Genomic DNA, 14,440 nt, shown 5'->3' on the forward strand with positions numbered 1-14,440 from the left:
TGCATTACTCCTTAATACATTTACTGCTTGTTCTACGTCCCAGTAAAAGGCAGCAAGAGAAATTAGCATCTGCTAATGTCTAGAAACTGATTTACAAAGCCAAACTGCTGGTTAGCAGAACAACCCCCCTGTCGGGCGAACACTGTGCAAGTCAGGTAAGGCTAGCTCTAGACAGGAGTTACTTAATGGCGAGGGGGATTGTTGACCTGAGCATTGGGCTACTACCAGAGGGCCAAAACTATGAACGCCTTTGACATCTTCCTAGGCCATGTTCCTCAGGTAGTGGCTTGCAAAGACATCCAAAAGCATCTTTCTATGATAGTTGTAATGGAGCAAATACTGTGAAGAGCCAGTGTTGAGGCAACCGCCCAGATCACATGAGGATTGTTAGCTCTTGGTGGATCAAGGTTGACGATTTCATAGGCCTGAAGGATGATTGCGTGCTATGGCTGACGTCAATCGTGGAGGTCTGGAAGACGGGAATAACAACATGCGTGTCCAAGCACTGTGCAGAGTCTTAGAACGATGGATGTAAACTAACAGTGCGTGCACAGGGCACAATGGGAGTACCTCATCGTCTTCAGTTCCCACATTCAATGATGTTCTGTTAGTTGATTCTTGGCAATAAAATCCTAGCACAACCCGAAGTGAACAGCTCTGTGCATACCACACTCAAAGCGTATGTGGGTAACGGCGAGAGTGTGAACCTCACTAACTCTTGCCACTGTGGCCAGTGCCAATAAGATGATTGTCTTCTTGGTGTGGTAATTCAACAATGTAACTACACGAAACTTGGCCTTTACCAAAATAGGTTGTAATGGCGCTTCCTTTCAGGTGTCGCTTTGAACGCAGATGAGGGAGGTATTCAACCAAGAGCTTCCCTGTCTGGCCTGGTAGGATTGTCTGCCAGAACGTTCTGACATCCGGGAATGTGCTGGACCAGAACATGTAGGCCCAACCAATCTACCAGAGGCAAGAAATGGAACATCTGTTGAAGGAGGGAGTGAGAGTGTGTCATGCCCTGATTGTGCAGGCCCCAGACCACCGTGATGTTGTCGGTGGAGATGGCGAGTTGAGTGTACCGGAGGCTCTCCTGCCAGTGTGATATCGCCCGAGCATCTTCAACTCCAAGTTGTTAATGTGCCAAGTTCACTGTGCCTCAAGATGCACACCTAAACCTTTAGAGGTGTCTATGAAAAGGTGGGACATTGGGGATAACTCTGTTATGGAGACACTTCCTAAGACGTTCAACTTCACCACCACCAGCTGAAATGACTCATGAGGTAAGGGGGTAGAGCAACAGATACACCAAGGTCATGAACTCTTATGTAAGGCGCCAGGAACTGTTATAAATAGTTCCTTGGTCTGGAAGATCATCTCGTCCCAAGAAAGGTGATCATTTCCATCCCCTAGGCATCGTATAAGCACTCCTGTTCTTATATCGAGGTGCGTGTAGTCATCGGAGGTCGAAGTAACAGTTGTGGGAAGAATGATAAAATCAATGACACATCCAGTAGATAAGGTGGAATCATTCAGCCAATGTTGATCAGCACTGATGAAACAGGGAGAGTTGGCAGAACTTTCACCATGAGGCCAGGTACTGCCAAGGGGTGGAGGAAAACTTTGGACCTTTGTTGCATGAAAGCTAAGTGCTCTGATCTCAGAAGGGGTGTTGGGCCTAGGGAGGCCCAATCTGGGGGCCTCATAAGCCTGGAGGATGAGAGCATGTAACCACAAGGATCGTGTTCATCCTGGGTGTGTGCTATGTCCACCACCTCCAAAGCATGGATGGGGAAATCATCCTTCCTCAACCGAGGAACCTTGAAGATTGATGATAAATAGATAATATCGCAAATTCTTCATCCAAAGCTGAGACCAGATCCTTCAGCATCAGGTCTGGCGGAATGGAGGTAGGCTTTGACCAATAGTGTCTTGTTTATCCACGCTCGGGTCGGCGTCTGCTGGAACATGGACTGTATCATCTGCAACCAGGTGGGATCAATACAGGAAGCCTGGAGGAACTATTGAGGGGCCAGCTGAAAGGGCGGGGTCTGAATCCCAGAGATGCCGGGAGCTCCAGCTGCACCATGCAGCTGCTCAGGAGAAAAGGTCTGAATCCCGAAGGTGCCATGGATCTCCAATTATTTTGTTCTATTGTTGCCGTTAACTAGTCAAATGTAGCAGCATGAGCATTATTAAGTGGTTAAAGAACATATACCACTGTAGTTTCAATAGTGAAAATACTAATAGAGAAGAAAATGCCACAACATTACCATGTAAAAGACTACTCAGAATTTCGTGAGTTTGTGTTTACATGCTTCACAATACTTGTGAACAAATACAACACATTTCCACCTCGAGACGGTGCATGACCTCACTCTGTACATAAAAAATAAACAATAAGAATACACAAAATCTCCAAGAAGTACCTGAGCATGTCCTGTAAAGTGGTTTTCAGACACACAAACATGAATAACTGATTCATAAAAGGTCAACGTTTTTACAATTTGGCTTACAAATCTGAGAATCCCAAAAGATGAAATGTTCAAAAAACAACTCAAACCAGTCATTTACTGTCGCTTCCATACAAACATATTAGTTAATATACTAAAATTAAAACAGCTTAAAATCTATCTTAAGATGCTTAAAAACTTCAAAACACAATATATTGAATATATTATGACAAATCATGACAGATCAGTGTCTTTAGCGGAAGGGAAGTAACTCTAAACTCATCTTGCTGTTTCCACACACTTTTTTCCTGCACACTTTTATCATTTTGAGCATGTTGAGGAGATCAACAAAACTATTTCCATTTTTAAAACTATTTTTTTTGACCTACCAACTGGAATTTTTGGACCAAAAATCTGTAAATACCCCACCCCTCAAAATGTCAGGTCGAATAATGATTATTGTGGTTTATCATCCAAAAATGGCTCCCACAGGAGATATCGCTTGGGTGAGATCAAGCAATATCTACACTGTAGATAACGCTGCAATGAAACTGCATCACAATGCTTTGCAGACGAATGTTATTTGATTGGTTACCACAATCAAATAACATCACAAATGGCTCTGTGAAGCTGTTAGCAGTACTTTTTACCCTTAAGACACTGCTTATTACTTTCTACAAACTGAAAAAGTTGGATGATAAATAAAATCTCACCCTCATGTCTTTTGATATCAAATATATCAACAATCATTGATAAAAGTGGGGAAAAAACCTCGGCAAGGGAGTTTTCCCACTTGTATCAACTCGTGTTGATATATTTGATATCAAAAGACACACGGGTGAGATTATCTGACCTAGTACAAATGGGATTTCTGGCCAATTTTTTTTTTGTTAAATTGGTTATGCAGGGTTTACACAATGCAGCAATATGCACCCAGTACTCACAAATGTAGAGAATGGACACAAACAATACACAGGGCGTTGTAAGTATGTTGTAAAGTAACATTCCTTATAACAAATTCTTAACAAGAAATATAAAGACCCTGTGCTTAAGGTTCTTATCAAATCTTAACAGTACAGTACATTACACCATTTTATTGCTTCACAGTACCTTCATATTTTCTGTAAGGACCCTTGAAATTAATTACTGGGGGTCCTCTTGACCCTCAGTTTTGTAAGTCAAGGGAAAAAAACAGTTATGTGACTTGCAAGTTGCATCTTCTTCAGCATCCTACTGACATTTGTCTCGGCAAAATCACATGATACAGCTAAATGCAGATCCTAGTAATTTGCATCTTCCTGAGGCAAGGGAGTTAACTGACTTTTAAAGTCCAGCTTTCACCCAGCATCTTCCTGAGGCAAGTGAGTTAACTGACTATAAAAGTCCAGTTTCCACCCTTGCCGAACTAGGCTGGTATTATGGAGTTACATTTTGGCTGGGCTAACGAGTCTATGCATAGTCCAATCAAAATCGCGCACCGGAATCGAAATCCAGTTTGTAAAATGTCGTGCAGATTTCTGTTGATTGCAGGATATGCAAAGCATGTGCACCGCAAACTTGCTGTCAACAGATATTTTCCAAGTCTTTTCATGTTTTTAATCAAGGTGCTCAAGTGATTTGAATCACTTCGCTATGTAAAACCCGTTTTATCACAATATAGATCTTGATTATCAATCAGATCGTTTTGATTGGGCGCCACCATGTTGTTTGAAACAAATGCAAGTGATACGAGAGGTGGAATCTGATTGGTCCATAGGAGAGGCTTAGAAGGAACAAAACTAGTAATAACCACTGGTGGCACTACGGTCGAGCCCAGGAATTCCAGATTAGATCGGCAAGGGTGGAAACTGGACTTTAATAGTCAGTTAACTCCCTTGCCTCGGGAAGATGCCACTCTGAGGAGTAGTTTGTTAACCATATAATGTGATACGATGTGCTCTGATACAACATAAAGTATACAGTATATTGTATTGTTGAGTTAAATATCACAGTGTACTGATGAATCGTTCAGCCATATTTACTATGAGTGAGTCAGTGAGTGAGGTTTTACGCCGCTTTTAGCAATATCACGGCGGGTAACACTAGAAATGGGCTTCACACATTGTACCCATGTCAGGAATCAAACCCGGGTTTTCGGTGTGATGAGCGAACGCTTTAACCACGAGGCTACCCCACCGCAACCATATTTACTATGACCTAAATGTTGTCTTGAGACTTCAGGGTCACCAACACCTTTACACTAATTACAGCATCAAGAATTAACATAAAAGCTTCATCAGCTTTGACAATGATGAGGTAGAGCGGCTACAAACATGCCGTTTTCACTACTTAAGTTGTAGCCCTGATGAATACAACTAGCGCAGGGGTACCTTTTTATCTGAAGATATAATTATAAGACATGTAAGAGAGTATCATAGTCACAAAAATATGATAAGAACTCACGAGTTTGTAACTTACTTTATCATGTTTATGCAAAAATAACTTGAATTTATCCAGAAATATTTGTTTCTGGTTTGAGATTTAACTTGCCAGTAGGGTCTTGTGACCACAATTTACATTCAAAAGTACACATGTCATGGGTGAGCAGGTTGGTGTTAGTTCAAAGCTGCTTTAATTGGTCCTAATCTAGGCCAAGTAGGGTCAAGTACATCTTTGGGTATGGATTCAAAATATGTCACTTACTACATGAAACGATCAGAGGCAGATCCAGGACTTTGAAAAATAAAGACTTGGCCCAAGATCCAGGACTTTGAAATAAATGACTTAGCCAAGGGTGCAGTTAACATGTAAGGTGTCTACAAACTGGGAATGGGGGGTTTGGGAATCCTGCACCCACCCTCTAGACCCGCCAGGTAGATGCCAACTAAATTGCGTAACTCTTTACATTTTCTCATTTGATAATGTTGCTCAGAAGCACTGTTAAAATTCATCATTAATGCTTGCAAATCATTAAAACCAACAGAGTTTCTATGGTATAACCTTATTCCTGACGCCAGTTCGTCAGTACTTACTAGTTCTGTGTTTTATAAAATTGGAAACAAATACAAAGTTCAGCAGCCTCACCTATATACGTGGATGGGTAGATGTAAACAAGCGTGACATGTCAACTTCATATTCGTGACATAACGTCGAGGCTTCGCCTTGTAAGAGAGCTGCTGCGTCATTCTAAACACTAGTCATGCCCAACATAACGATACAAGTCTAGTCTGGTTGGTATCATCAACAAAAACAACTTATACTAACAACACTCGAAGCACCCAAAGGTCAATTTCAGTGCATCTTGTTCAACCTTTGCAGACGATTTTGATCTGGTTTTATTAACCGCGACCTATATGTTTCCCTACTCGAAACACCGACATCCCGGAAATAACTGAATGTGATCAGAGTGTGTTTGTCCACGATGGAATGGCTTCGCGTATTTTTGTACCGGATTAAACACCTGTGTGCAGCACGTTGATGCGACAAGTTGCGTATTTCGAGATCAACTCGCGACATCACGACACTGCAACAAGTTCTGGGGGCGCATACCCAGAAAATGGCACTCGCTTACCGTTTTTCAGCTCCATGGTGACCGTATCGGACCCCGCAGAATCTGCCTCAGCGGAGAGTAGAGTCTCCATGCTGCAAATATTTGCAAATTTCTTGTTTTTGTAAACAATATTTCTTCGGTTGTTTTTGCGATCGACTGGAGACTTCCCTTCCCAAAATGCCCAGCCTCAGCTACCGGAAGTATAGCTGATAGCTATGTATAGTAACAGAGCACGTGGGTTTGTTTTGGTTGAAATGCCACGTGACAAGAACAGGTGCCCGTCGTGAAGTCGACCTTGAAAGTCAAATACTGTTAGCGTTTAACGTTGAACATTCACATGTAGAAATTTGTTTGTTTGTTCATAGACATTATTTGCAAAAAGTTGAAATTTGTTTGTTTGTTCATAGACATTTGCCAGACACTTTACCAAAAATAAATTCTGGGATTGATAAATTTAATAAGAAATAGAAAAAAAATATGTGTACATATATGTGTTTATTATGCCTCAAACTGAGATTGACCAATCAGAGAGCAGAACTAACAACCTCATATGAGACCGTATATCGTCAGTAGCATCCATTTTGGATTTTCCAACACCCACCTCACATATTTCACATCACAATTCTGGTACAGAACTAACCATCTTCCAATCACAACTTCAAACCAGAGACCATATACCGTATATGGTCTCTGTTCAAACTCACCAGTTCAATGAAGGCTATATGTAGACTCACTGTTATGTCATCGATACAGTCTTCATCAACGCTTTCGAGCAGATTAGCTGGATTTTAGTGCTATGTAAATGTTTACATCATCATCAGCAGCATTATCATCATCATCATCATCATCATCATCATCCGACGGGGTAAACAGGATGCTTTCTATGCAATTTGCTATGTCAAACGGGTTACATATAAAGATTTGCTCGTCACGCCGAAGACCTGGGTTCGATTCCCGACGTGGGTACAATGTGGTAAGTCCACTTCTGGTGTCCCCCGCCGTGATATTGCTGGAATATTGCTGAAAGCGGCGCATAACCTCACTCACTCACTCACTACACATAAAGACGGATCTCTCAAACGTCAAGTGTTTGTTCGGGTATTCAACTTTATGATACATATCAGCCTAGCAGTTACCATAACTGCCATCAGTCTTCAAGATAACGTACGTCGTTGGCTGAATGTAGTCCCGGCTAAGATCCTGGTTAGATTTGGACTTCAGCAACCGTTGCATGCTTCTCGTAAAATGTAACTAACGGGATCGGCTCGCTGACTTGGTTCATGCACGTCACCGTATTCAAATTGCATAGATCTTTGCTCATGATGTCAATCACTGGATGGTCTTGCCCAGATTCGATTATTTACATACTCCCGCCTCATAGCTGGGGCATTGCCGAGTGCGGTGTTAAACAACAGACATGATCTAGATTGGAAATGCACACTTGACTGTCGAGCAGAATCCACTAGCTTACCATGGAAAGAAATTCATTTCCTGGGGAGGGCGCGGGAATATGCTATTACGCCGTTGAAAAACATAATCTCATATCGCATAAAAAGCTTGAAGTATTTTTTTGGCTCCATATTGCCTTATACGACAGTAATGAAATGGGGAGGGTGACAGATCTAATATAAAGCCAGTCTGTCCGAATCACGCGATGACCGCAGTAATATTGTATCCTGTTGCTCATTGTATCGTTACACGACATTCACGTATTCCCGACCTTGGCATATCAATAACAAGACATAATAGGAATAAGGAGAGTTTTTATGTTCGGCCCTAAACTCTGCATGTTTGCTGAAGTCAGTAGCTGAAAATACCACAGCCGCAGATTAAACCTTTATTCCAAAATTGACGATGTGTCTCTCAAAAAAATATCTATTTTTTCTTGACAAATGTTCAGAATTGTTTGATAGGGATTACTTGGAAGTTGACGGATGACAAGGTACACACAATTTTATGGAAAACAACTTCTTTAATAATGTAAAAAACGACGTTTCGGTATAGATCCTTGTACCGTTGTCAAGCAAGAATGTTCAGAACTTTCGGGTTTCAGAAAACAAATAATCAATTTATTGTGATTTATTTTTTTTAAATCCTGGCCCTAAAATATTTACATGAACCAAACAGGAATAACTTGCCTCCCCCCAAACAAAAATTGAGTGATGATGAGAAAGCTGGGCCCAATGATCACCTTGTCAATCATGGTGAAGAGTGATGACCTAAATGGGCGAGCCACTTGCTCTTGGCATAACCCATATCTGTGACTTTTATGTGGTAGACATTCGAGATTATGCAAGTTAGTTCTAAGGTGGTGATATTAAGGTTACAATACGATCTCTTATCAGAATAAACTAAATATGTTAACGTTGGCATAATCGAACTCCAGTCATATTCAAATTGAAACACTTCTTCTCAGTTGCGGACTTACCAATAGAAACCCGACCCGAACGTCCATGAAAGCTCTTCAGTCAACTCCCACGTGCATCAATCACACAAAACAACGCGAGATCTACGTGACTAAAACTATTTCGTTCTATGTAGTCAACCATTATTATAACGGAATCGATATGGTACCTTTCTTGAGCATCCATTCAACTGTTACTGAAACGCTAGGTGGATCATGTTTTCAAAAGAATCTAAATTCATTTGATATTCTTATGTGATATAAATAAATGAATAAAAAAAAATAAGAAAATAAATAAATAAATAAATAAATAAATAAATAAATAAATAAATTAAAAAAAATAAATTAATTTGGTGATTCCACGTTGAACTTTGCTCTTACCACACCAGCTATACATATCCCACCTGCGCATACACAAACTTAGTGTCTTTAATGTCACTGATAAAACAAATGGCAAGTTAATGCAATTGTAGACTACTGCCAGTTTTTGGTAGTGTACATAACTAATCAATGCACCATAAAATAGCGACCACGACATGCATACACCTTCAGAACTGCTACGCTCTAATATATGGTTAAGCAGGAAACACGATTATCATTTGTTAAATGTCATTTGAGGACACTTGGTACTCTTTCAACAGTTTAAATCACAAGCAGATAATATTGAGAGTGCCAACACCCCACTACCGTAAACCATTTAATTTATCACTCTGAGTATCATTTGCTTGCCCTGATTCCCAATACTATCAACACAAATCTCGAAAGCACTGTCAGAATTCACTATAGAAAGGCCGAATGTTGATCACTGATGAAAACCTAGAAAACATGTTCTTGGCTCATAAAAGAGTGCAATTTAAAGTTAAATTACTGAAAATATATAATATATATAGAAAATCCCCTGAATCCCGCGTTCCAAAAAAGGCAGCCTCAGTGTTGGAATATTTGTACAACTATCGAATTAGTGATGAGAACCTAACATTCCCACAATGCAGTGGTAGGGTATGCAGTAAATAAATTGCAAATGCGTCCATTGCATTTGATTGGCTAACGAAGCAAATTTCCAACAAACCGAAAAAGAAATCAAACCACGCCCACTATCGGACTGTCTCCTGACTGAATGAGTTCCTAATCGGGTGGGCGGGGCATGGGTTGCATTATTGCGCGGAACGATGTCACCGATTTCGTATTGATTTCAGTCTTTTTGTTCTAATGACAAACAGTCTGTGAAATTATTATTGTTGATGTATTTTGAACAAGGAATAAGGCAGCACCTAATACGTCAGCAATGTTCATTGGTTCAGTTGGTTGCTAGGGCAGTCGTTAGGGAGTTAAAGTTAGTCATCAAGCTCTCACGGCACGAACGGCTTGTAGTCCGGCTCTGTGTCACAAAACCTCTGGGCAGTTCGATGTTTACTTAAAAATGACTTCAATATCTTTCGCTTTCATTGTGGTATAAATGTTAACACCCGTGTGCATACTGTGTAAATGCAAGAAGCGGATTTACTCAATTTGTGGACATCGGTTTTTACGTTTATACCTCTAAACGTATCTTCCCGAGGCAAGGGAGTTAACTGACTTTAAAGGGGCACTGATCTAACGCAATTCCCCGGGACTGGTTGTTGCCTTTGTTATTGTTTTTTCCCAGTGAGTAACCGGATGTATAGCAGAAATCTAGACTAGTTCGCGACCTCTGCTGCGCCATTCGTAAGCGCATTAGTCACTTGTATGGGTAGTAATAAGGGCGTATGGTCACATTGATCAACAAAATGAAATACAGTTTTCAAGATAATAAGGAAATGTAGGTATCTTTATGGGTAGCATCGGTAATGGTGCCGAAGTTTTGATAAGTCACTTGCTTGGTAATTTTGCGATTTTCGTATACACTATTTTGACTTGCAACACAAAGTAAATATTTCACCTGAGCATTGCTATTTGAAAGTGTGTTTAACTTTTACTGTCAAAATGTGTAACATTTTCAAATTTATTAAACGCCTTAATATTCAGTTATTTAACAATGTGACTGAAAAACATTTCCATCTGTATCTGATGATAAGAATTCCAAACATTTTGATGTTTAATGTCATCACCAAGAGACTGAAAATGTTACGTTGAAAAGTACATTTCTATGTTGTTTGGCTTCTAATCCTACATAATAATCTGTTGTGGTGTTTGTAGGCCCTTTTGATCGTCTTCATCAATCTGGACAGATTTTTTAGTCAAAATGACTGAAATATTTACACATTTTATAAATTGCCTGAAAGAATTGCATTTTACAAATTGACGGTAATATATACACGCTTACAAGGGAAAAGGCCTGTGAAAACAACGTCTATCGCGCATTGAAGAATTTCCCAACCAAGACGTAGAGAAACAAGGACGAATCGGTTCAATGCTACAGCAAATGAAGGAAAACAAAATGCAAATACCATAATTACAACCTACCAAATGTATGTGTATAAATTTTAGGCAGATTCCTTGTTCGAGGAATGTATCCGTGAATATCCACACAAAGGAACAATATCCCACTCGTCTGCAGCTGTACAAAGAAACTTATTCGATGTCACGTGTCTCTGTAACAATCACATATTTTAAAAGATATATATCGTTTCGGGATATTATAACCCGTGTTCCTATCTCAACTGATCACTTGGATTGTTTCAGGTGTTTCACATAGGTGTCAAGTCTCAAGGGTCGGCTGAGAAAGCCCACGTGACAACTATTTTCATAACGTCCACGCTTCCTAAAAAATCCATTGAGTGATAGATAACAATGAGCAATCAATCATCGTATTATTAGTTAACCCTTTGAACAAAGTATGTTGTTTTTACATCGACACTTCACGCCATGATATGAGTGTATTCCTTTTGTTTTAGTAAACCTAGACATGTAAACACTCCCTTTTGACATATCCACAGTGCAAGATAACAGTGATTAATCAATCAACGTATTTTCTGTTAATCCTTTGATGACTGGGAACGATCCGTTGATTTACAAAAAAAGTAAATGAACTGATCATTCACCTCTTGCTGGGCTGCCACGTGCATATTACATATTTATACATCACGAGGTACCATGGGGACTTACGGTACCTGTTACCTGTATGGTGCCCCAGCAGGTTTGACACCATCCCTCAAGCTGCTGGCGATTGTTTTCGATCTAAGCCGAAAATTAAAATAAATATTCTACGAGTAGATCAAAATTCTTTAAATGACCTAGTCTTACGTTAACCTCTCAGGGAGTGTTTTAATGAATGTGTTGGGTTCGCCATTATCAACAGTGTTTCACTGTTTACATTCCGGCGTATTAGTTTATTGTGGGAAAATCCCACTTTACTGAAAACCACAGTCATGGACATATGGTCGTGTGAGACCAAGGATCGTAATCAGGACATGTCAAGGATTCGAACCCCGACAACAGAACCCGGCACGGCTAAACAGCATACCCAGTGACCTTCACCGTACACGACTGGTCCACTCTCTTCCCCTTATATTTAAACCTTCATGTCGACGTATTGCCATCGGGCCATCGAGAGTTATGGGGCATCGATAGATCGATTTATCAGTACACCCCAATAATATAGAATGCGTTGTGCAGGTTTGTGTATAACTCATTTAGTAACAGATATTATGCAAGACTTTACATATATATATATATAAGAACCGCGTGGCAAAGAACACACAGAAGTGCACAATTCACTCAACATTTAGTCCCAGAAATAAACTTATCTCATTTAAAAATATATATATCCACAAAATAAAAAAAAGTAAAATTTAAATGGAGCCCAGAAAATGCTTAATTAGAACTGAGGAAAGAACTTGCCAAATCATTCTTGACTTGAGTCAATTTTATTAAAATCAGATCTAAGTTCTCGCTACAGCAACACAAAGATAGGAGGACATCCCGTTACAGGTCAGTCTGAACAACCTTTCGCGAACTTTAACCTACCAATGAAAGGACTAACAAGAAGTTTTCCATTTTCCAATCAGGAAGCAGCTTTCTCGACCTTTACGGCATTAGTTTCAAGCTGGAAACTTCCATTCCAGAATGCATTTTGAAATTGTTTTTAAAGTTCTCGATTCAAAATTTGAAAACTGAACAAAAGAACATTCTGGAATGTCTAATAGATGACCTTGATTGTATTCCAGTAATTCTCATAGACTATGGAAAGTCGTTGCAAATGATTATCCCATTGAAGCGAGAGATAGGGGATGATTTTTACGGAATCAGTCGTACAGCCGGTAGCTGTCTTTCGGAATACCTCGGGTTATCCTATTCGAGGTTGCATGATTAGAAAACACATTCCGACTGTCACTTTCCCGATCTGGTAAGCAAAGCTCTGATTGGTCGGATGAAAAGTCTTTCTGACGTTCTGTAATGGGATGTCCTCATATCTTTGTTTAGCGGAAGCGAGAACAGAGATCTGATTTTAATAATATTGGACATGAGTTGGATTTCTTATAAAATATATTCTCTAGGGTCTGGGCGACTACACAGAGATGTCAACTTGGGTATACAGAAATTATTTCCATGTTCTATTGCAACAAGTCACCTGTAGACACGTGTCCAATATGAAGACATTGAACGGAAAATGAAAAATATATTCTCTAGGGTCTGGGAGACTACACAGAGATGTCAACTTGGATATACAGAAATTATTTCCATGTTCTATTGCAAACAAGTCACCTGTAGACACATGACATTGAACGGAAAATGACAGAGGTGAAGGTCATGAGAACTCAATATCTCGTGTGTCCACCACTAGCGTCAAGTACTACTTGACACCCCCTGCCTACTAAGAGTATGGATCACATGTTGGGAAATGTTAGCCCCCTCGGTCATCAGCGCGTGTGCAAGCTGTTGCAGTGTATGTGGTTCATGGAGATTCTGTCGTACGGTGATCCAGCTCGTGCCGTTACTCTTATGTCGGGTTCAAATCTGGCGATTAAGAGGGCCACGGGAGGCCCTGTACGCTATGCCTCTCTGGGAATGCTGCTGTCACACGTGATTTTGGGGGTCTAGCATTGTCGTGCTGGAAGATGACGACACCGTGGGCCAACGTGCACCTGTCTCCCTCTTCAGCTGGATGCTGCATAAATCTTAGCTCTTCGCTGAACCAGTTTTCCATCGCTGGTTTGGCCATTGATGGACACCACTGACGAAGTTGACGATATTGATCTGGGTAGGTCACCTGAAGGACCATGCTGTTGGCACCGATACCCAAGTCTCTGGCACATACTGATGACCATTATTATATACTGGCTTTTGCTAACTGCGATTCCAATCTTGTTTCGTTGTAATTCAGTGTCCTTGAAAGGAATGATACAGTATTTTGGAAGAGAAACCTATATCACCAAAGGATGTCATTTTGTTGTTATTATACGTTTATTAGTATATATACCGAGCACCCCACCCTCCTGTGCATAAAATGGCCGAGGTCATAGCCGAGGTCAGATTCAGTAGAGGGAGTCCTCATTATTAAAATACTGGTAAATAAGTTTAATGCTGGTACATTTCATCATCATTCTTATAGAGGCTGTACATAATACTTTGCAGGGAGAATAAACCATTCTGAGCTGCGCCCATCATGGTTTATTCTTCCTGCGGTGTTTTATTGTACGATAAACAACTCCCACTCGTTTATTTCTTAAATAAGCACCTGACATCTTATGAGAATGAGAATAAGTTTATGTATCATGGAAAGATATAAATATCACTATCCACTTAGTGGAGCAGTATATATATATATATATGCCCAAAGATATGGCGATTCATGTTCTTCGGCTCAATCAGTGCGGGTATTCTCAAGCTAAACCACTTTAGCGATGATTGTCCATAAGTTGTATATAAATTTAAGCATATGTACATATGTCATGTATAATCTGTGTTAAGTGGGCATATTTCCTTATTCTTAATTTGTGACATCCGCCCCCCATGACCGCATCACAGCGTATGCCCCACACAACAGACCTACTACAAAAACTATGTTTTTGAAGAAACTTACTGCATTATTTGCCATCAATAAGATCTGAACTATATGGGGACAAAACATGAAGG

Source organism: Haliotis cracherodii, unplaced genomic scaffold (genome assembly GCF_022045235.1).
Source record: "Haliotis cracherodii isolate W230 unplaced genomic scaffold, xgHalCrac1.p SCAF_5, whole genome shotgun sequence".
Lineage (NCBI taxonomy): Eukaryota > Metazoa > Mollusca > Gastropoda > Lepetellida > Haliotidae > Haliotis > Haliotis cracherodii.